At 32.3% G+C, this 22,752-nt stretch overlaps 1 long non-coding RNA gene across 12 annotated transcripts in view; it reads right to left on the reverse strand.

Annotated features, from left to right (window-relative positions):
* Window positions 1–22,752, reverse strand: part of LOC133102340 (uncharacterized) — a 730,306-nt gene that overhangs the window by 497,873 nt on the left and 209,681 nt on the right. For 11 of the 12 annotated variants that reach the window (XR_009702914.1, XR_009702915.1, XR_009702905.1 and 8 more), the window contains exon 4: window positions 20,149–20,246. This is a non-coding gene — a long non-coding RNA (uncharacterized LOC133102340). Of the gene's footprint in view, window positions 1–7,180; window positions 7,251–20,148; window positions 20,247–22,752 lie in introns of those variants that run through there. The other variant, XR_009702917.1, reaches the window with a different exon arrangement.

The following is a 22,752-nucleotide window of genomic DNA, read 5'->3' on the forward strand; positions in this document are numbered from 1 at the left end:
TTTATTTCTACTTGTATCATACTTTTTTTTACCAATTTTTGATGTGAGATCAGGCCTTTTCTTTTAGTGTGGGTCCACACTTTGGATTTGCAGATTATCTTTATTGCATAAGCCAGAAAATAACACTTCACATTCAATTTCTATGTTCTCTTCCTTTAAAGAGGAATGTAAAGTTATTACTGAGTGCATATTTCCTCTGAATTTTTATAATCTACATCCAGTCTTTTATAGTTTTTGCTACCCACACATCATTAATAGCATATTTTTCCATTGACTTCTATTTATTATATTTTACCAAAGCATTCAAATCATATTTTTAACAAAAAAAAGTTAGCTCTTTTTCTTTCAAACTCATATTTTGTCCTTTAATTAGCAAATATCAACAGCAAATACAATCAATATAAACATATTTTGGAGCACCTGGCTGATTCTTGGTATCACAATTCGACTTATGGTTTCAAAAGCAGACAGCACATTAGAATTAGCCTTTTGGAGGAACTCTGTATAACATTTAAAATATTTAGTATGTTTTAGAGGGAGAAGGAAATTGTTGCTTAATTTAGCCAGTTAAGAAGAGATCAGTTAAGAGAACTTCTGGAATACTTCTTAAAAATATTTATAAGAAGAATGGAGATTTAACTACTTTTTTTAAAGTCTGTGAGAAAAATAATAGCCAACATTTAGTGAGCTCATAATTTGAAGCAAGACCTATTCTAAGTACCAAACAAAATTAAGATTTCTCACAATAGCATTCACAGAAAGTTTAACTCACTTAAGTTCATTCAGCTAGTAGTTGGTAGAAGTAAAATTTTAATTTAGAGTCTGATTCCAGAGTTAGTTCCTTAAGCCTCTGAAGTAATACTGAAATTTATTTTTTAAATCACCTTTAAGAAAATTTATTTAGAGTAAGTTAAAAAAAATAGATGGAGTAAGTAAACTTAAAATTAAACTAAGCACTATATTTATACTGGAAGCTTGAGGAATGTTTCCTAAACGATAAAAATAAATCTATGGGATGGCACGAACAATAATTTAAATTGGACCACCAATATCAGCTAAGAGCCTTCAGGAATCAATGGTAGAGCTTGAGCTATTAGCACTCAGACAGTTGCAATGTCCTCTAAGTGTAGGGGATGCTGGTGGGCACTGATGATCTCATTAACAGGGTTAGCAATGAGGAAATCGGATCTAGGAAATGGAGAGGCAATTTTAAAATATTTAAACCTTGGGGCTTCCCTGGTGGTGCAGCGGTTGAGAATCTGCCTGCCAATGCAGGGGACACGGGTTCGAGCCCTGGTCTGGGAAGATCCCACATGCCGCGGAGCAACTAGGCCCGTGAGCCACAACTACTGAGCCTGCGCATCTGGAGCCTGTACTCCGCAACAAGAGAGGCCGCGATAGTGAGAGACCCGCGCACCGCGATGAAGAGTGGCCCCCGCTTGCCGCAACTAGAGAAAGCCGTTGCACAGAAACGAAGACCCAACACAGCCAAAAATAAATAAGTAAAAAAAAAAAAAAAAAAAAAAAAAAGTAAACCTTGGATAGGATAACTACCATAAAAGGTAAATATTTATTCCAAAGCTACAATACACAGCCTGCAATATCCAAGCATTTCTCACTCCAATAGCAGACAAGCTTTATAAGATTCAAAGCAAACTCTATGAAATCAAGTTTATAGATTTAAAAAATCAGTTGTATACAAGTGGGCAATCAAGTACTATCTTGGCCAAAATTCCTGCTTCTAAATGTTTTCAAGTATATCTCTCTATAGTTGTTCACAATTTATGAAGGAAAAATACTGTTATACTTTTATATGTTTGAAAAAGTATTCTATAAATAGCACTGTAGATACTCAGAAGAAAGAGTCAATCAGTGCTTTTGAGGCAGTCAAGTGAGACTTCAAAAAAGGATTTGGTTATTTTTAATTTATAAATGGATAAGAGAACACACATAAAGGCATAACATGCGAGTGGCTTGATGTGGTCAAGAATGGTAAGTTTAGTGTGGTTAGAAAATACTTTATATGAAAAAATTGATATGAATAGAATTGTCAAGGTGAATTGAAATCAGACCAAATGCCATGATAAGAAGTAGCAAAGAAATTTTAACTTTACCTTGAGTTCTATTTTAAGATTTATCACATACTAATTATAAAATTGGGATGATTTACTTAATTTCTAATTTCTATAATTAGTAACATTATATGATGGAACTTTGTAACTATTTCTCAATCATTTCTGTACATTAGGATAATCTGGGGAAATTAAAAAAAAAAATACCAGTACCCAGGTTCATATCCAGAATGTCTGATTTAATTAGACTCAGACAGGGTTTCTCAACTCTGGAACTGGATAATTCTTAGTTGTATGGGACTGTTCTTTGCATTGTAATATGTTGAGTACCATCCTTGGCCTCTACTCATAAGATGCCAATAGGATCCACCTAATTACCCCCTCACTTGTGACAACCAAAAATATCTCCAGACATTCCTTAGAAGTCATAATTCTCCCCTTTCCCTCATTGAGAACCATTGGTTCAAGTTATAACCTGGATTAGTTTTTGTTGTTTTGGCATGTAATAATTTGAAGTTATATGTGCCATGTCAACTTTTAAAACTTTTCTTCATCCTACTGAAGAAAAATTTACATACAATTAAATAATATGCTTATACATTTTTATGAATTTAACAGATGCATACCATATCAGTAATATAATCACATCAATCAAAATGTAAAATCTTTCAGATTCTGAAATTTACAAGGAAACTCCATCAGGACCTATGCTCCTACAGATGATAGTTATAGACTCTGGACAAAATAGAAAAACAATGATTTAAAAACACTGGAAAATGATTTAAATTAAGAAGACTCTAGAGTGTAGTAAAAGCTTGGAAGAAAGTACTAGCACAACATGTTTCCCATTTTCACAGTATTTAGACTAAAAGCAGGACAAAGTCAGTCCCACGTGGAGATACGAAACTCAGAAAACCCAGAATCATTTTTTGCCTAATGATTGAAGAACAGAATTCAGGTAACAAGAACCACTAGAAAGTAGAAAGAAATGCTGGAAAGCAGGGGTTCAGAGAGAAGGGGCCACTGATTTGATGTATAAAGTTGGCACAATTCTCTGGTGACCATTAAATAAACAATCATTTAATGGAGATCTGAGCTGTAGCCCAAGACCTAAAATTTAATATTTGAATTCAACGAAGTAAATTGCTCACTAAAACAAAAACATCAATATACTTTGGAAAAGTAGAATGATCCAGAGTTTCCAAAACATAACTTTCACAACATTCAAGATCAACCCAAAATTATTCATCACACAAAACAATCATGAAAACACATCTAACTCACAGGTAAAGATAATCTAATGAGATCAAATCTAAGATGATATAGATGTTGGAATTTGCAGACACAGGTTTCAAAGCAACCCCTATGACCATAAACTGAAGGAAAGTATACCTGTAATAACTGAAAAGATAGAAACTATTAGCAAAGAAGTAAAAACTAAGCAACAACAACAACAAAAATACAAAGTAATAATAGAACTAATAATTATATTACCTGAAATTTAAAACCTGCTGGTTTAGTGGAACAGCAGAATGGGGAAAGAAGAGGAAAACATCAGAGAACTTGAAGATAGACATTATCCAACATGATGATAAAAGAGAAAAAGATTAAAAAAAAAAAAAAAAAAAGAGCTTCAGAGACAATTTTGGTACAATAACAAAAAGTCTACTATATGGATGTAGTTTGAATTCCAGAAGAAAAAAAAAAAAGAGCAAGTGGGGCAAAAAAAAAAAAAGTGAAGATGTACGTCCTAAGAAATGTCACAAATTTGGTTAAAATATATATATTTACTTATTTAAGAAGATCATGAATCAGAGTAGGATTTTTTAAATGCCTGGGTACGTCACAGTCAAACTGCCTAAACATAAAGTTAATGAGAAATTTTCAAAAGCAATCAGAAAAAAAAAATGACAGTACATACAGGGAAACGAGAAAATTACTGACGTCTCATAAGACATTATGGAAATCAAAGACAGTTTCACAACATCTTTAATGTGTTAAGAGAAAAATAAATAAATGAACAAAGTACAAATCCAGAACTCTGTGCCTAACAGTGAAGGCAAAATAAAGACATTTTTATATAAAAGAACATCAAAACTATTTGTCACCAAAAGACCTGCTGTATAAGAAAGATTAAAGGAATACAGGTAAAAATATACATCTTCAAGTAGATATGAAGAGTATGATATATATATGAGTCATTGTTGTGTAGGGATTATAATGTATTTAGATGCAATACATATGAAAACTATAGCACAAATGACCTGAACAGTTGCAAGTTTTCTATATTTGATGGAAAGTAGAAAAATTAATTATAAGTAAACTTTAAAAATATAAGAATATATATTGTAATTATCAAAGCAACCAATGTAAAGAAGGTATAGCAAAGGAGCCAAAGACAAATTGAAATAAAATATAATTTTGATTTTTAAAATTAATATAAACTTTTGAGTATAAAATATAGAAATTTCAGGAAAGAGTAAGAGAGAAACAAACTGGCAATACGGACAAAAAATAATACTATGGTGGAGCTATATCCAACTACATAAATTAAGACATTAAATGTTGAAGGACTGAACACTCTAGTAAAATTCAGAGATTGTTTTCTACCAAAAAAATATGCAATTTAAATAAAAAAGACACAGGGAGATTTAAAAAATGAATGGAAAAGATATAGCATGGAAACAATAAGCATAAGAATACCAGAGTAGCTAGATCAATATCAAAACAAACTTTCAGATAAAAACATTCCCAGAAAAAAAGAGACATTCCATAATGATAAAAGGGTCAGTGCATCAAGCAGATGTAAAATGATAAATGTGCTAATAAATCATAAGAGTTTTGGAATTTACAGAGCATAACTTTACTGACTCAACAGGAAAATTAAACAATTTTACAATCCCAGTTGGTGGTTTTAACACTCAAGAACAGCAAATAATAGAAAAATCAGAAGAAAGTTAATGAAGTTCCAGATGATCTGAACAAGTTAACCAACAACTTTGACCTAACAGATATTTTTAGAACACTAAGCCATGTAACTGTAGAATACATATTTCTTTCAAGAGCAAATGCTGCATTCATCAAGATAGACCATATACTGTGCTATAAAACAAGTCTTAATATACATAAAATAATTGAAATCATATATGTTCATAACAGTGGTAGGCTAAACAATGGCCCCCAAAGATATCCAGGTCCTAATCCAAGGAACCTGTAAATGTTATATCAAAAAAGTGACTTTTCACATGTAAGTAAATTAAGAATATTGAGATGAAGAGATTATGCTGGACCACATACATCCTTATAGGAGGGAAGCAGTGGAAGATTTGACTATAGAAGTGGAAAAAGGCAATGTGACAGTGGAAGCAGGGGGAGAAAAGGTGATGTGATGCAAGGAAGAAGTCATGAGCCCAGAAATGCAGGTGGCTTCTAGAAACTAAAAAAAGACAAGGAAACAGATTCTCCCCTTGGAGTCTCCACAAGGAACTAGCCTCACCAACCCCTTGACTTTAGCCCATAGGACATTTTTAGACATCTGGCCTCCAGAAATGTAAGAAAATAAATTTGTGCTGTTTTAACACATCAAGTTAATCATAATTTGTTACAGCAGTCATTGGAAACTAATTCAGTAATGGAATTATATTTGAAATTAATAATAATAAAATGCAGAGGAAAACACAGGGTATTGGGAAATTCAACAGTATAATTCCAAATAGTGCATGTGTTAAAAAATCACAAGGGAAATTTTAAAATATTTCAAACTGAAAAATATGGAAATATAATATATAAAAACTTGTAATATTCAGCTGAAGAAGTGTTTCAAGGGAAAGTTACAGCTTTAAATGCTTACATAAACTCAAATATCTAAGGTTTAACCTTAAGAAGCTAAAAGAAATAAGACAAAATTAAACCCAAGTTAGTAAAAGGAAAGAAATAATAAAGAAATGAGCAGAAATCAATCAAGTAGAAAACAGAAAAACTATCAAGAAAATTAACAAAGCCAAAAGTTTGGTTACTGAAAAAGTTCAAAATAATATATAAATACTTAGCTAGACTGATCAAGAAAAAAGGAGAAGAGCAAAAATGATCAGTATCAGAAATAAAAGAGGGCTTATCAATATAGACACTACAGACATAAAGCAGATCATAACATAGCATGAATAATTTTATGCCAATAAAATAAACAGCATAGATAAAATGAACAAATCCACTGAAATATACAACTTACCACAATAAAAGTGACATAATATGAAACAGTACATCAGAATATTCCTTTATATACACAGGCATACCATATTTCTTACATGTTGAAGGTTTATGGCAACCCTGTGTTGAGCAAGTCTGTCAGCACCATTTTTCCAATAACATTGTTTTTAATTAATGTTGTTTTTAAATTTAAAAATTTTTTTTAGACATAATGCTATTGCACACTTAATAGACTACAATATAGTGTAAACATAACTTTCATGTGCACTGGGAAGCCAAAAAATTTCACGTGGCTCACTTTATTGTGTTATTTACTTTATTGTAGTGTCCTGGAATAAAACCTGCACTATCTTGGAGAGAGAGAGAGAGAGAGATATATATATCCTTCCCACAAAGAAAACAAAAGGCATAGATGGTTTCACTTGTGAATTCTATTGAATAAAATATTTGAGGAAGAAAAAATAGCCATCTTACACACAATATTTTAGAAAATAGGAGGAGTGTAAACTTTCCAACTCATGGTATAAAGCTATCATGGTCCTACTACAAAACTTGGCAAAAATTCAAAAAAGTGTATCATAGGCATGTCCCTTAGAACATAAACAAGAAATACTTACCAAGTTATAAGCAAACCAAAGTCAGAAATATAAAAAAGGTATATTATCATGATAAAGTAGTGTATATGCCAAGAATGCAAGATTAGTATAACATTAAAAAAATCTATCAATATTATTCAACATCGCAAAGGAATAAAGGAGAAAAAAACCTATATGATTATTTCAATAGATGCATTAATTATGTTTGGAATAAATCAATACTCATTTGTAATGAAAACTATCAGCAAACTTATAAAGAGCATTTCAGAAAACCAACGGTTAGCATCATATAAAAAGGTTAAATATTGAACGCTTCCCACAAAGATTGGGAAAAAGACAAGAATGTCTCCTCTTGTCACTTGTATCCGACATCATGCTGGAGGTATTAGCCATTGCAATAAAAAACAGAAAAGAAATAAAAGTTATTAAAATGTGAAAGAAAGAAGTAAAATTGTCTCTATTGGCACATGACATAATATTTTACATTAAAACCTATGGAATATGGAAAGTGCCTAAGCCCATTATGTGAATTAAGAAAGGCTGCAGAATACAAGAATACTATACAAAATTCAATCCTATTTATACATACTGGCAAGAAAAATTTCAAAATAAAAATTTAAAACAATTTGACTGATTGAATTCTAGTTAATGATATGCATGCTAAAGTATTTAATGGGAAGTATATTGATGTCTGCAATTTGCTTTGAAAGGCACCAAAAAGATTGATCAGTGAATGGATAAAGGGAGAAATAAGTGGACAGACTTTTAACAAATGGAGAATAGTGGAATATTAATGGTAGAATCTCAGTCATGGATATATGAATGAATGTTCACTGTAAATTCTTTCAACATTGTTGTGTATTTGAAAGTTTTCATAATAAAATTTTGGAAAAAACATTGCCATTGCCATCTTCTCTATAAATTCCCTTTTGCCAGTTTCCCCAAGAAGCCAATGATCTGATTTCTCCCACAATAGCTTGGCCTATCCTAGACATTTGTATAAATGAAATCAGATGAAATGTTTTTCATTGTGTCTGGTTTCCATTACTCAATATGTTGACTTTCATTGGTGGGTAATATTCCACTTTATAAATGTATCATAGTAGGTTTATCTATTACCTAATTGATGGTCATTTGCATTGTTCAAGTTTCTGATTTTTATAATTAAAATTCTGTCAGGGTAATTACTCTCCAGGGTTTCTAATATGCAGGCAGAATGGAGAATGACTGGACTATGTGGTTACTAAGATTCTTTTCCATTAGAAAACTTGGTGTTATGGCTATCTAGGGAAAAATTCAAGGGAAAGTAATCAGTGCTACACTTTCAGCCCTACTTCTGTGACACAGATGTCTCACAATCAATTAATATCTCTCTAACTGGTATACACTGTCTAATTAGAATTGATTAAATTAAGCCAATAAACAGGCTGAAATGTGTCAGATTTTAATAGATTCTTAAAACATAGTTGCTTAAAGTAAATGTGAAAAAAATTATGCCTTGTGTAATGCTGATCACATAAGCTTAACACTATAAATGTGTCTCAAATAATCATAACCTTGTCTGTATGAAATAGGAATGCAGTCCACACAAAACATAGGTAGACTTCTGGGCATCATAATTGAAAGAGTTGGTTAGAAACACTAATCTTTATTTTAATCTGTCAATTTCAATCAGTTCTATTTTTTGAATAGAAGTAATAACAAGTAAAACAAAGGCCACTATCATGAATTTGAAAAAACTAGTTAGGTACAACCACTACAACCAAATTAAAAAGAAGTCCTTATTGTTAGATATTCTGTTGATGAGTCTCTGAAATTATAATGACTGGTTTTTTAATCATAGTAGTAGAATGAGTAACATTTGGAAGCACGATATAAATTTGTCTCCATGAATGATTTATTTTTTTAAAAAATTACATAGACAAAAAATAATCTGCGTGAATCAGAAATATAATAGGAGGGAAAAAAACTCAAGCTAGAATTTTGAAAAATGATTTTTCATGCTCAATTTTTACAAAGAGCTCACAGTTTTGAAAGAACCAAACAATGCCATATTTAGCAGGAGATCCTTTGCTCTAAAAGTCAAAGCCTACTCAACATATAATAAACCCTCAAACACAATTACCTATTAATACTAAGAAACCTTCTGTTAAAAGGATAGGTAAAAGACCAATGGCTCAAAAGAAAAGTGGATAAGAGATATAAGTAAGTAAATCACAGTACAGATCTTCCTTAATTTACCATGGGGTTAAGTCCTGATAAATTTATTGTAAGTTGAAAATACCATAAGTCGAAAATGCATTTACTGCACCTAACCTACCGAACATCATAGCTTAGCCTAGCTTATCTTAAACATGCTTAGAACACTTACATTAGCCTACAGTTGGGCAAAATCATCTAACACAAAGCCTGTTTTATAATAATGTGTTGAATATCCCATGTAATTTATTAAATGCTGTACTGAAAGTGAAAAACAGAATGGTTGTATGGGTACAGGATGGTTGTAAGCGTATCAGTTGTTTATCCTCATGATCATGTGGCTGACTGGGAGCTGTGAATCACTGCTGCTGCTTAGTATCATGAGAGAGTATTGTGCCACATATCACTAGCCCGGTAAAAGATTAAAATTCAAAATTCAAAGTACAGTTTGAACTGAATGCACATTGCTTTTGTATTTTCGTAAAGTCAAACATTTGTTAAGCTGAACCATCATAAGTCAAGGACCATCTGTGTAAGAAATGTGATTATCACATAAGAAAAAAATTGTAACTATGTATGGTGAAGTATGTTAACTAGACTTATTGTAATCATTTTACAATCTATACAAATATAAAATTGTTATGTTGTACACCTGAAACTAATATAATGCTACATGTCAACTGTACCTCAATAAAGAAAGAAATGTGACTATCAAATAAACAAAATGGGAAACATGCAGTCTCATTCATAATACCTGTTTTAAAAATAAAGAAAAAGAACAATAACATTTAAATATTCATGACTCAGATTTGAAAAGATTTAAAAGTCTTAGAACGCCCACTGCTGAAGAGAATCTGTGGAAGCCAGCACAAAAACATACTCTTGATGAGAATGTGAACTAAAGCTGCCTTTCTGGAAGGCAACATGTGACTACATATCAAAATAAAATGTGTGTATCATTGGAAAAAGTCAAAGCCTGCTACCTCGGTAGAATTCTTTGTATTTTGAGGATACTACATGTCAGCCATGCATATTTTCTTCTTCAGATTCATTGGGCATGACTTTATATGCATGGCTCAGATGATAATATTCAATTATTCAGACAAGAATTTGAAAATAAAGTAGAGGCTTCATCTTGTGAACATGATGTTTAGCTTACCAATAATATCCCGTGGGTTGCTGAAAAAAGAAAGCATGAGTAGTGCTGAATAAATAGGCAAGCATGGTTCAAGCAAAGGCCATGGGTTCTTTTTATCCTTCAGCCAGTAGGATTTAATCAAGAGTTAACTATTTTTGCACATTAGTAAAGGCAGCCACCAGAGAATATTCGCTGTAAGATTTTTAGCAAAGGAAAAAAGATAAATGAAAATGTGCTATCACTGCTTCTAGCTTAAATAAGCTCTTTCAATTTGGAGGTCATAAAATGATCAGTCCCCCATGATTTTCCTACTTATGACTCAAAGATAAATTGTTAGATGTTTTCTTTGATGGAAGCAGGATCCAAAGTAGATTAATTTTCACCAAGCTTCAAAGAGATGAAGTGGATGTATTATGAGTCAATCTAAGTGAAATTCAACTGGTTTAGTAAATATAAAATAAGTAAACTCAATTGGGCTAAACAAACTCTTACCACAGTAATCCTGACTTTGCAATTTGATCTAAAAATAACTAACCAACCACCAGTTTTCACTTTGTTTCCCATGCAAGAGCACTGCCCTAATACTGCTTCTAACTCATTTTGGATTTTACAAAAATCAGATTTTTCAAATGGCTGAATGATCCAGATTAGAGTTGTCAGTCCTCAGGTAAAACAGGGTCTTTGAAGAGTCAAAGATATACTGGAGTCACTAGAATGTATGCAGAGTGATGATAAAAACAAGAGGGTTCCTAGTTATATTAAGAAAAAATTTTAAATGTAGAAAATATTAATAAGATTCACCTCTGAAAAGACATACAGAATAAGAAACTCTCAGGAAATAGAAGGAAATAAAAATAATACAATAACCATAACAACATCTGTACTACACTTCAAAGTTCACAACATTTTTATTACATGATTTTTGCCCATCCTTACAGAAACCTTGTAAAGAACATATTATTATACTTGTGTTATAGTTGAAATAACTGAAAGACTTAGGAGGTATCTTGCCCAAGGCAACATATGTGCCTGGAGTGAATGAACCAAACCCAGGTATTCATTTTTCATTTACTCTGTTAGGTCCTGGGTTTTCACGGACCTCTTGGTACAATGAGGATCCTACTGCTTATTATGCAAAAAAGCTTTCATTCTATCTCTTGTAGAGACTCACAGTCTACAGTACAGCGTGATACTCTGGTATTTGATTGACTCAGTTTCTCTACTGAGATTTTAGCTACTTGCTATCCTAGGAAAATCTTCTCTATATTCTCATTACTTTCATCTTATCACCACTACTCCCCTCAGCTATTATACACTGTCCTGGCTAAGGGTATTGCTATAACCTGGACCACTCTCCCACCCCGCCACATACATTGTTAAAACACTTAACTACTGACAACACAGATAAAGTGTGAGTTGCTCACATTCTCATAGACATTTTCATTTGGATTTATAGTCATTCTCAAAGGAGCCATACCTGAATCCAGGCAAATGCATCTATCTGTCTCACACTTGCCATTCCCCAGTTTATACAAGGTTCTATTTGCTTGTTGCTGCAGTTCCAGTTAGTTTTGCAATTACATAATAAAGAACTTACTGTTTATTGAGTGCTGGCAAAGTACCAGGCATTGTACTCTTCCAATGTTTAACTCATTCCATAAAACAGAATACTATAACATAGGCATTAGTATTGTCCCCATTTTACAGATGAGGGAACAGAGGCAAAAAGAGGCTGAATTTGTTGCCAAAAGACAACAGATAAAGCCCGGATTTCAATCCGGGCATTCTGACTTCAAAGTCTTGTAAACTTATAAACTCTACATTATACTCCACAGAGTGAGACTATTTGAATTTGACAAAAGTTATCAACAGTAAAGCTATTTCTTTAAGGGAAGAGTGGTCACCTCTTCAACAATAATTAGAACTGTTAGACTAAGTTTTGAATTGAGACAGAGTGAAAAGGTTAGATCTGGCAAAAACAAAAAACAAAAATCAAAAAACTTAACTATGTGCCATTTGATTGTCCTTCCCTTCTGTTCAATTTAAAGCAAAAACCAAACTCAGCAAGTCTATCTGTATTCATATGACTGCCTTATCCTTGCACTCATCATAAGGAGATTAGGAGTGACAGCAACATTAGAGCACCACTGGATGGCACCGGCCACCTCCCTGCTCTAACCTACACTCTTCTTATCACTGTCTTCACAGCCTTCAAAACTCAGCTCACATATCATTGTCCCCAGGAGGCCTCACCTGAGCCCATGGGCCTGCCTAAGTACCTTTCCCATACGTAATTATGACCCCTCTATTTTAGCACTGGTTGTTCCACCTTGCTCTGAAATCTTCAATCTATGTCTCTCTGGCCTGAAACTGAGAGCTATTTGGAATATTTCTCTACTTGAGAATGTCACAGCACATAGTGCCTAGTACTTTTTAGGAACATAAAGAATTATGTGTGATGATGGATGCTAACTAGATTTCTTGTGGTGATCATTTCATAATATATAAAAATATTGACTCATTATATTGTACATCTGAACTAATATTATATGTCTGTACCTCAAAAAATAAACAGAACATAAAAAAGAAAGAACACTCAAAACTTCTGAATTTATGTAGTAGAGGATGAGGTAGTTGTATTTATTTGATATAATTCCCTTTGTGAAACCAGAAACATAAAAGCCTGCAACTAATAAATTTATAGTTGTAATTACAATGATAGCTTTTAATCATGGAAAAATTATGCATCCTCTACAATCCTCATTTTTCTCATCTGTAAAATGTGATAATTCATGGGATTCAAATGAGGACTGATTGAGTTCCTTGTAGAATTGTGTAAACTTTAAATAAGCATTTAAATATTATTATTAAAACCTACGAGGTTATAATTTGCTTTCCAAAATGGACCAAGGAGTGCCTTTTCTGGCCATGTTTTGGCAATGTAACACTGGAAAAGATGGAGTAAATCACACTTTCTTCAACGTTCTCCTCTATTCATTCTGAAACCAAGCCAAAATAAGCCAGTAGAAATCATGTAGAACAGAAGTAGGAGAAGATGAAGAGGAAAAAATGACACAACGTCCTCTGTTCTGTTAAAGTTAAGTGGGTTTTCCTGATTCTTCAATAAACAATTTATTCCCTTATTCAAGTTTGATATAGTGCTACAGTTGCATAATTTTAAGTTTCAGTTTGAACACTGAAAAAGTCTGATTTGTAATACTTCAGGTGAATCTGTCCCTTTCTGTGACCATTAGCCACAAATTTTGCAATGACTTACAACGACAAGATGTTTCACAATCATTCTGATGTGCCTGCCACTGCAACAAAATTTGAACTACCAAAAGGGATCTCAAATGTTCCCTGGAGACAGATCCTTCCCATAAACAAAAGAAGCTACTTTATATAATGATTCATTGTGTTGAATTATGAGGGAGCCAGAGGCGAGCAGTCATATGAAATAATCAGTTTATCCATAAAATTGCCCTTAATTTAAAATTTAATAATTTTGTTATCTCAAGTAAGATCAATTTTAGTCAAATCATTTATTACATAACAATTTTGAGTTTCATTAGTTTAGAGCTATTTTTCTTCCCTTTTATCAAAATAAAATATAAAAAACATGGTACAAATTTCTTAATGTTAACTTCTTTTGTCACAAACAATAAAGCTTTCCTCTATAGACCATCAGAAAAAAAGTACAATGTATCTTCCAATATCATTTTCAAATGAAATAAAGCTGAACTCAAAATAAGTAGGAGTTACGCCAGACATAGTGGAGATTGATCTGGATCCAGAGCTCTGGGTGAAGCAGAGAAGACCCCTGTGGCTACATATTTGGGAATGAGCCAGAAAAGTTCATTTTCCCACATGCAAAAGCAAAAATTCTGATTTGCAAACAATTGCATAGGGGTACTCTACTGGCAAAACTTCTCTGAACCCATCTGGTTCTGTAAGAAGCAGAAAAATTAGAAGTAAACATGAAATCACACAGAAAATATATATTTACAGGAAGCAAGCTCTCCTTATGGCAGCAGGATCAGAGGGAAGGAGAGATGAGAAACTCTGTATTACTTTGATTGTCTGTATCAAAATTTAATTTTAGTGAACCCAGACACAAAATCCTGCTAGCCCAGAATATGTCCCTGGCTTCTCTCTTGCAGTGAGCTCACCAAATTAAAGAATTTAAAAAAAAAAAAAAAAATGCTTTCAAAAGTAAGATCCTACCCAAGCCTATAAGCAGTGTTTGATACATATATATCTTTTGACCCAGGAGAAAACTCCCTCTTTGAAACATTATATTCACTTGACACCCAGAATAACATCTTCTGGTTCTCCTCCTTTATCACTGGTTGCTAACTTTCTTAGTTTCTTTGGTTGTACTGTTCAAGGATTTAGTCCTTAGACATATTTTCATATCTAGGGTTACCCACTCCCCACATTCTATTATCCACTCTTAAAAGGGTTTAAATACTACATATATGCTGATGAGTTTCAAATTTACATATTCAGCTTACACTTCTGACTATATTTCATATTTAACATGTTTAACAAGTTAAAACTTCATATTTAACATGTCCAAAACCAAATTATTTTTTTCTCTCCAAAGAGCTTCCTCCCTTGGTCTTCTTCATTAAATAAATGGAAACACCAAATTTCTGTTGACTCAAAACAAAAACTTAAACATCACCTTGACTCTTCCCTTCAGACTCCACATACAATCCATAAACAAATCCTGACAATGCACTTTCCAGATATATTAAAAATGTAACAATTTTGTGCCATTTTAACCACTGCCACCCTGGTTCAAGCCAGCATTATGCTTCACCTTTCACAGTTTTGCTTCTATTTTTTCCCTGCTTTTCTTCGTTCTCAAAATAGAGCCAGAGTCACAAAGTAAAACTCTTCTATTCAGAGTTCTCCAACAGCATGTAAAGAAAGCACAGTCTTTTCAGTGGTCTACCTACATTAGATTCCTTGCGGTTCTTTGAACACACTGAACTGCTACTGTAACTCCCTCTGCAGGTAATGATTTAATCTCAGACATCCATGGAGGTTCTCCTCTTCACTTTCTTTAGATCTTTCCTTAAATATCACTATATCACAGAGACTTCAGACTACCTTAAAATAGCATCCCACTTTCATTCTCCACCCACTCATCCTGCTTAATATCCCCTTACACTTTTCAACACCCAGTATATTACACATCAATTTTTTCCTTTTTTTAATCCCCTACACCATTCTCCCTAAAAGGTAAGGACTTTTAGGGCAGGGAAAGTATGTTTGCCATCATACTCCTTGTACCTAGAACAACACCTGACATTTGCTAGATTCTCAAAAAAATATTTAATGAATACTAGATGCAAGAAAATATGATAAACAAAATTATTTCAAATGAGTATGTCAAAAAGAAAGAACTATATATACAGTCAACATTAAGTGCGCTGTAATTGCAAGTCAGTTTTGTGGATAAGTTAACATACCAGGTACTTGACTAGACTGACTCTTAAGTAGGAAGAATTATATGAGGATAACCCAAGTTAGCATTCCATCTGTGGTATCAATGAACTAGCATATATACAGTTCTAGAGATATTCCTCTAAATCTTATTCCAATGGATAACAATAATATGAATCATTAAGTGGAAGCTTATCATTCTTCAGCAACAACAAAAACTTATATAAATTTTGGGGTTACAGAAAGGTAACAATAAGATAATGGTTTGTATTTTAAATTCTTTCAAGTAAAATACACTAATAATTTCCAGATATGGGGAAAATTCCATACACTCTGATTTGCAGAAGTGGAAAAGTAAATAGGGCCATTTATACACATATATAAACTTCAGTAGCAAATATTTCAATCATTGATTTAAATTGTACATGAGTATTTGCTTTGTCAATTGATTAAATAGTTAAAGAACTATTATCTGAGCCTTACCTATGTGTCCTGCACCTAAAAACGGAAAGGCATGTCCTCCCCTTAAACCATAGGAAAATGTAAATTAGTACTTTGAAAGAAGCCTGCGGAAATTAATTAATGTAATCCACCACATCAACAGGATAAAGAAGAAAAGCCACAGATTATTTCAATGAATACAGAAAAGCCATTTGACAAAATCCACACCCATTCACTACAAAAACTCTCAGTAAATTAGGCATAGAGAAGAATTTTCTCAATTTGATAAGAATATCTACAAAAAACTTACAACTAACATTATACTTAACAGTGAAAAACTAAAAGCTCTCCCACTAAGACCAGGAACAAGGCAAGGGTGTTCCCTTTTACCATTGCTTTTCAACTTCATACTGGACATCCTAGCTGATGTAATAAAATAAGAAAATAAAATAAAAGGTATACTGCTTGAGAAGAAAGAAATAAAACTGTCTTTATTCATAGATGACATGATCATCTACGTAGAAAATCCGAAAGAAGAAGAACAAGAAAAAGAATCCCTGGAACTGAAAAACAATTATAACAAGGTTGCAGGATATAACGTTAATATACAAAAGTCAATCACTTCCCATATACCAACAATGAACAAGTGGAATTTGAAATTAAAAACACAATACTGTTTACACTAGCATCCAAAAAATAAAATACTTAGGTATAAATCTAACAAAATATATGCTTGATCTGTATGATGAAAATTATAAAACTCTTGAGGAAAGAAGTCAAAGAAAAGTTAAATAAATGGAAAGATATTCCATGTTCATGTTTAGGAGTACTCAATGTTGTCAAGATGTCAGTCTTCCCAACTTGATCTATAGATTCAATGAAATCCCAGTCAAAATGCCAGCAAGTTATTTTATGAATATCAACAGAATGATTCTGAAGTTTATATAGAGAGTCAAAAGACCCAGAATAATAAACACAATATTGAAGGAGAAGAAAAAAAATAGAACTAACACTACCTGACTTCAAGACTTATTATAAAGATACAATAATTAAGAGTGAGGTATTGGCAAAAGAATAAACAAACAGATTAATAAAACAGAACAGAGCCCAGAAATAGACCCACATAAATACACTCAACTGATCTTTGACAAAGAAGCAAAGGCAATACAATAAAGAAAATGGTGATGGAACAACTGGACATCCACATGCAAAAAAATTAATCTATAAACAGATTTTACACCCTTCACAAAAATTAACTCAAAATGGAACTCTGACCAAAATGTAAGACTCAAAACTCTAATGCTCTTAGAAGATAACATAGGAGAAAATCTAGATGACCTTGGATTTGGTGATGACTTTTTAGGTATGACACCAAAGACATGATCAATGGAAGAAAGAATTGATTAGCTGGGACTTCATTAAAATTAAAAACTTCTGCTCTGTGAAGACACTGTCAGGAGAATAAAAACACAAGCTATAGAGTGGGAGAAAATATTTGCAAAAGACAAATCTGATCAAGGTCTGTTATGCAAAATATTTTTAAAAACTCTTAAAACTCAACAATTAACCATCCAATTAAAAAATGGGCCAAAGACCTTAACTGACACTTCACAAAGAAAATATATTGATGGCAAATAATCATATGAAAAGATGTTCCTTGTCATATGTCATCAGGAAAATGCAAAGTTAAACAACGAGATACCACAACACACTTAGAAGGGCCAAAATCCAAAACACTGACAACACCAAATGCTGGTGAGGTTGGGGGACAACAGAAACTCTCATTGATTGCTGCTGGGAACACAAAGTGGTACAGCTGCTTTGGAAGGCAGTTTGGCTGTTTCAACAAAACAAAACATTCTCTTGCCATACAATCCAGTAATTGTGCTCCTTGGTATTTATCCAAAGGAGTTGAAAACTTATGCCTACACAAAAATCTGTACACAGAAGTTTACAGCAGATTTATTCTTAATTACCAAAACTTGGAAGCAACCACAATGTCCTTCAGTAGGTGAATGGATAAATAAACTGTGGTACATCCAGATAATGGAATATTATTCAGCCCTAAAAAGAAATGAGCTATCAAGCCATGAAAAAACATGGAGGAAATTTAAATGCATATTACTAAGTGAAAGAAGCCAATCTGGAAAGGCTACATCGTGTATGATTTCAACTATACAGCATTCTAGAAAAGGCAAAACTATGGAGACACTAAAAAGATCAGAGATTTCCAATGATTAGGGGTTAAGAAGGGATGCATAGGTGGAGCACAGAGGATTTCTGTTTTCACAGAATAGTGCAACTATTCTGCATGATATATAAATATGATATATATTACCATATATATATATAAAGTGGGGAAATTTGTTTGAGATTGGAAAATGATGACCAGTAATTTGTGGCTCAGTAATAAAAACAGCATTGAATGATATTAACCATGCATATATGGAATTATAATTTAATTGAGAAGTCATGATAGATTCACCATCTAAACATGTTTTCTTGTTCCTTGGTTACTTTAATAAGACACCTAGTTTATTAGTACAGACTCAATTGTTTCAAAGCCCCAGTCATTGAGAGAAATAAATGATTATCCCCTTAGTAGCAAAACAAAGTGCAAGAAACATTTAATGAGTTTGGACTAGAAATTGTAAATTTTTTATATTCCCAAAGTTTAGTTTACCTAATTGCAATTGGTAATTTCTCTTAAATTTTATAATATAAATCAATCATCACACAGCAATCTAACATACAAAGTCCTGATATATCTTAAAATTTTTCCTCAATATTGACCGTATCTTCTTCTAAAACAATCTCCAGCAAGGAATCTACACTACCTGAAATTATTTTTGATTGAACATATGTTTCTTAAAAAAAAAAAAAAAAAAGGCAGCTATATTGGTACATACTTTGGAGACCATAATATATAAAATGAAAAAAATGCTTAAACAGACTTATGTAAAGTAATATAAAAACAGATTTTGAAAAGCTATGATTTTTTTTCCCTTAAAGTTTTGAAAGTCCTAATGGGATTGTTCTTAATCACACAAAAATGTCACATATGTATTATTTCTTACTTTGAATATCTGTTAAATTTTACCTCAAAACAGGACACAATATAGGTTTTCTGTCTTTTGGGTTTTTTTTTTTTTTGGTCATAAACAGGTTTTTTTGAGGTTTTAGTAAATACAATAATCATCAAAATAAACTTGTGAGAGATATTTGGTAAGAAAACCAAATTGACAATTTTCATATTAGTATGCCTGCACTATGGCTACAAGTCTACTGAAAGACACTGAATTTAAGTCAGAACATGCACCTTACCAATCTCCTGTCTTATTTACAAAATGACTTTATAACTACTTTCACTTACTCCTTAATTCAGAAAAGCAGACCACAACTGAACAGTTTAAGCGTTGCCTAAATTGGCAACAGTGGAAATCATTTAATCCCAAATTATTATGGCAACATGCGTTCCCAGGTAAATTACCTTATGCCAAATTCCACTCATTAATATTTTAGAAGTTCAAGAAGATATCTAGAATAGTACAGGGACAAACTCACAATAGTACCCTGCAACCTAGAAAGCAAGTTGTCAAAGACAAGACTATAACTACTGTAGATAAACTAAACGCAATATGCTAAAGAACAACTTCTATAGTTGATTGATACAGAATGTTATCAGCAATGTTGTTTCATTTGTATTATTACAGAAGGTTTCACAGAGATTAATGGGATATTGAATACCTATAATTCTGCAAAAACCAGACTATAACTCTTATGTGCAAAAATAAACGTACTTTAGACCCATGGATTTTTCTTAGTAACAGCAACTAATTTAGAATAAATGCCTACATTTCTTGAATGAAAGAGGAAAGAGTTCTAAGGAAAAGGAAAAACAAAAAGAGTGCAAAGTGAGAAGAATAAGGAGGATGTCTCTAGCTATAATTTCCATGTTTTAACAACCTTTTTCATCTATAAAACATAGATCCACGACAACATGCCCAAGTAAATGATAAAAAAAAAAAAGTATCATTCCTACCTCTCTTTTGTACTGGTTAAAAGGGAGCATCATCTAGGGATGGTTTTCTGTAATCCGTCACTCTTTTCTTCCTAGTTTTCTAATTCATGGAGATAAACCTGTGGAGAAACCAGCAAACAAAAATACATTATCCAAGTGGCCCCTTTAATTGAGAATCCCTTAGAGATTTTCTATTCCGCAATAGAGAATGTCCAAGTATATTTATATTCTGGCAAGTCACACACAGTATAGCCAATAAGTTTCCGTGATTGTTATATTATTATTATGAAATTCACAGTAATTGAGATTATTTTTAAAAAACAGTGATCAACTAACCAATTATAGAGAAAATAAAAGGCATATATTAAACATACTTTTTAAAAAACACTCATTTAGAAACAGTAATTGTAAACTAAAAAAAAAAGGATTTAAAGTCCCTCTTCATATAATATTAGGAAAGTATATTCTACAATTTAGTATATAATTCAATTATTTTCATAAAAGGTATTTTGAATGTGTGTTATGACATGCTAGAGAATGTACAAAGAGCAGCTAAACAGACAAATCCCTTATAAGAGTGTACCTATTAGCATAAACACATATATGAAAATCATGTACAAATATCAAAGCTTTCCTTTAACATTAGTGAGTAGTTTGTGTAGTCAGAAAAAAGGAGTGCACTGTGAGTTACAAGTTCAGGCAAGGTGAAAGGCAACAAAGTTATTTTCCAGATCCAAGGAAATCTGTAACACTTGAAGATTACTTTTTCACAAGATGAATAATTTGATTTTTGTAATTTCTCCAACACTTCAGAGGATTCGTGGGTCCATATTCCCTCAAGGACATTCTGATTTAAACACCTCACATTTTTTAGCTCTTTCACAGAAGTACACATGCAGAGAAAATGCCTAGAGCCCTGTTAGAATATACCCATTTTATTTCAATCCATAATGTCATCAAAAGGTTAATTTGAAAAGTGACTTCATTTTAATTGCTCTACGTATTAGGGCAACCAATGTTTTGGAGAGTTTTCTTAGACAACTAATTTATGAAAAATCTCAATTTAAAAATTATGCAAAAGGTAAAACTCAAATGTCTCAGTTGTTTTTCTCTACTCTTTTTTATGCTATTTAAACTTATTAAAATATTACTCACTTATAAAAATGTCAAACAGTACAAGGGTATATTAGGTAAAGCTTACATGTCCTGTTTCACCAGTCCTCAATACATTATTTTCTGTGTATCAGAGATAATATTGAATAACCATCCAGGGCTCTTTTCTATGCAGTTGCAGAGACTTTTATGCACATAGCCATATGGATATTTTTAAATAAAAATGAGATCATACTATCGATATTTTCTGTAAATTAAAAAATTCCCTCATGGAACAAAAAATCATGAATATATTATTCTCACATTATCACAAATCTACTTCATTCTTTTTTATAGGGGGCAGATGTACTAATATTTGTCCAAATATTTCCTAGAGATGGATATATACGTTGCTTTTGAAAATTCCTCTTAAAATATGTTACCTGGATATTCTTATACAGAAGGAGTTGAGCACATGTACAAACATTTCTTTAGTTTGAATATTTCTAAAAGGGTTGCTAAGCCAAGGAATGCACATTTAAAATTTTGTTATTCATAAACAGATCTTAAAAGAATTTATTGTTTATATTTCTTTCAGAAATGTATGAAAATATACATTACCACTCATGTTCAATACTAGATATCGTCAATCCTTTTTTTCCAATATGAGATGTAAGAAATCGTATTTGTTGATGTGAAACATTTTGCCTTTAACGATTTTCAGTGAGTCCGAACACTTTATATAGGTTTCTATAAGCTATTTATATATAATGGATGATATTTTATTTAGCAAGTGTTTTTCATGTATTTATTCTCAACCTGTATTTTAAATTGTACCTTTTATATTTCACTGTGCTGATTTGAAATTTTGCATTGCAAAACCCACCAATCTTTTGCTTTACAGTTAAAACTTAAGTAGAAATAGAAAGCCTACCTTGTCACTAATTATGAAACAATTTTCTACAAAGCTACAGTAATCAAGACAGTTTGGTACTGGCACAAAAACAGAAACATAGATCAATGGAACAGGATAGAAAGCCCAGAGATAAACCCACGCACATATGGTCACCTTATCTTTGATAAAGGAGGCAAGCACATACAGTGGAGAAAAGACAGCTTCTTCAATAAGTGGTGCTGGGAAAACTGGACAGGTACATGTAAAAGTATGACATTAGAACACTCCCTAACATCATACACAAAAATAAACTCAAAATGGATTAAAGACCTAAATGTAAGGCTAGACACTATCAAACTCTTAGAGGAAAACACAGGCAGAACACTCTATGACATAAATCACAGCAAGAGCCTTTCTGACCCAGCTCCTAGAGAAATGGAAATAAAAACAAAAATAAACAAATGGGACCTAATGAAACTTAAAAGCTTTTGCACAGCAAAGGAAACCATAAACAAGACCAAAAGACAACCCTCAGAATGGGAGAAAATATTTGCAAATGAAGCAACTGACAAAGGATTAATCTCCAAAATTTACAAGCAGCTCATGCAGCTCAATAACAAAGAAACAAACAACCCAAT

The sequence above is a fragment of the Eubalaena glacialis genome, chromosome 12 (genome assembly GCF_028564815.1).
Source record: "Eubalaena glacialis isolate mEubGla1 chromosome 12, mEubGla1.1.hap2.+ XY, whole genome shotgun sequence".
Taxonomy (NCBI): domain Eukaryota; kingdom Metazoa; phylum Chordata; class Mammalia; order Artiodactyla; family Balaenidae; genus Eubalaena; species Eubalaena glacialis.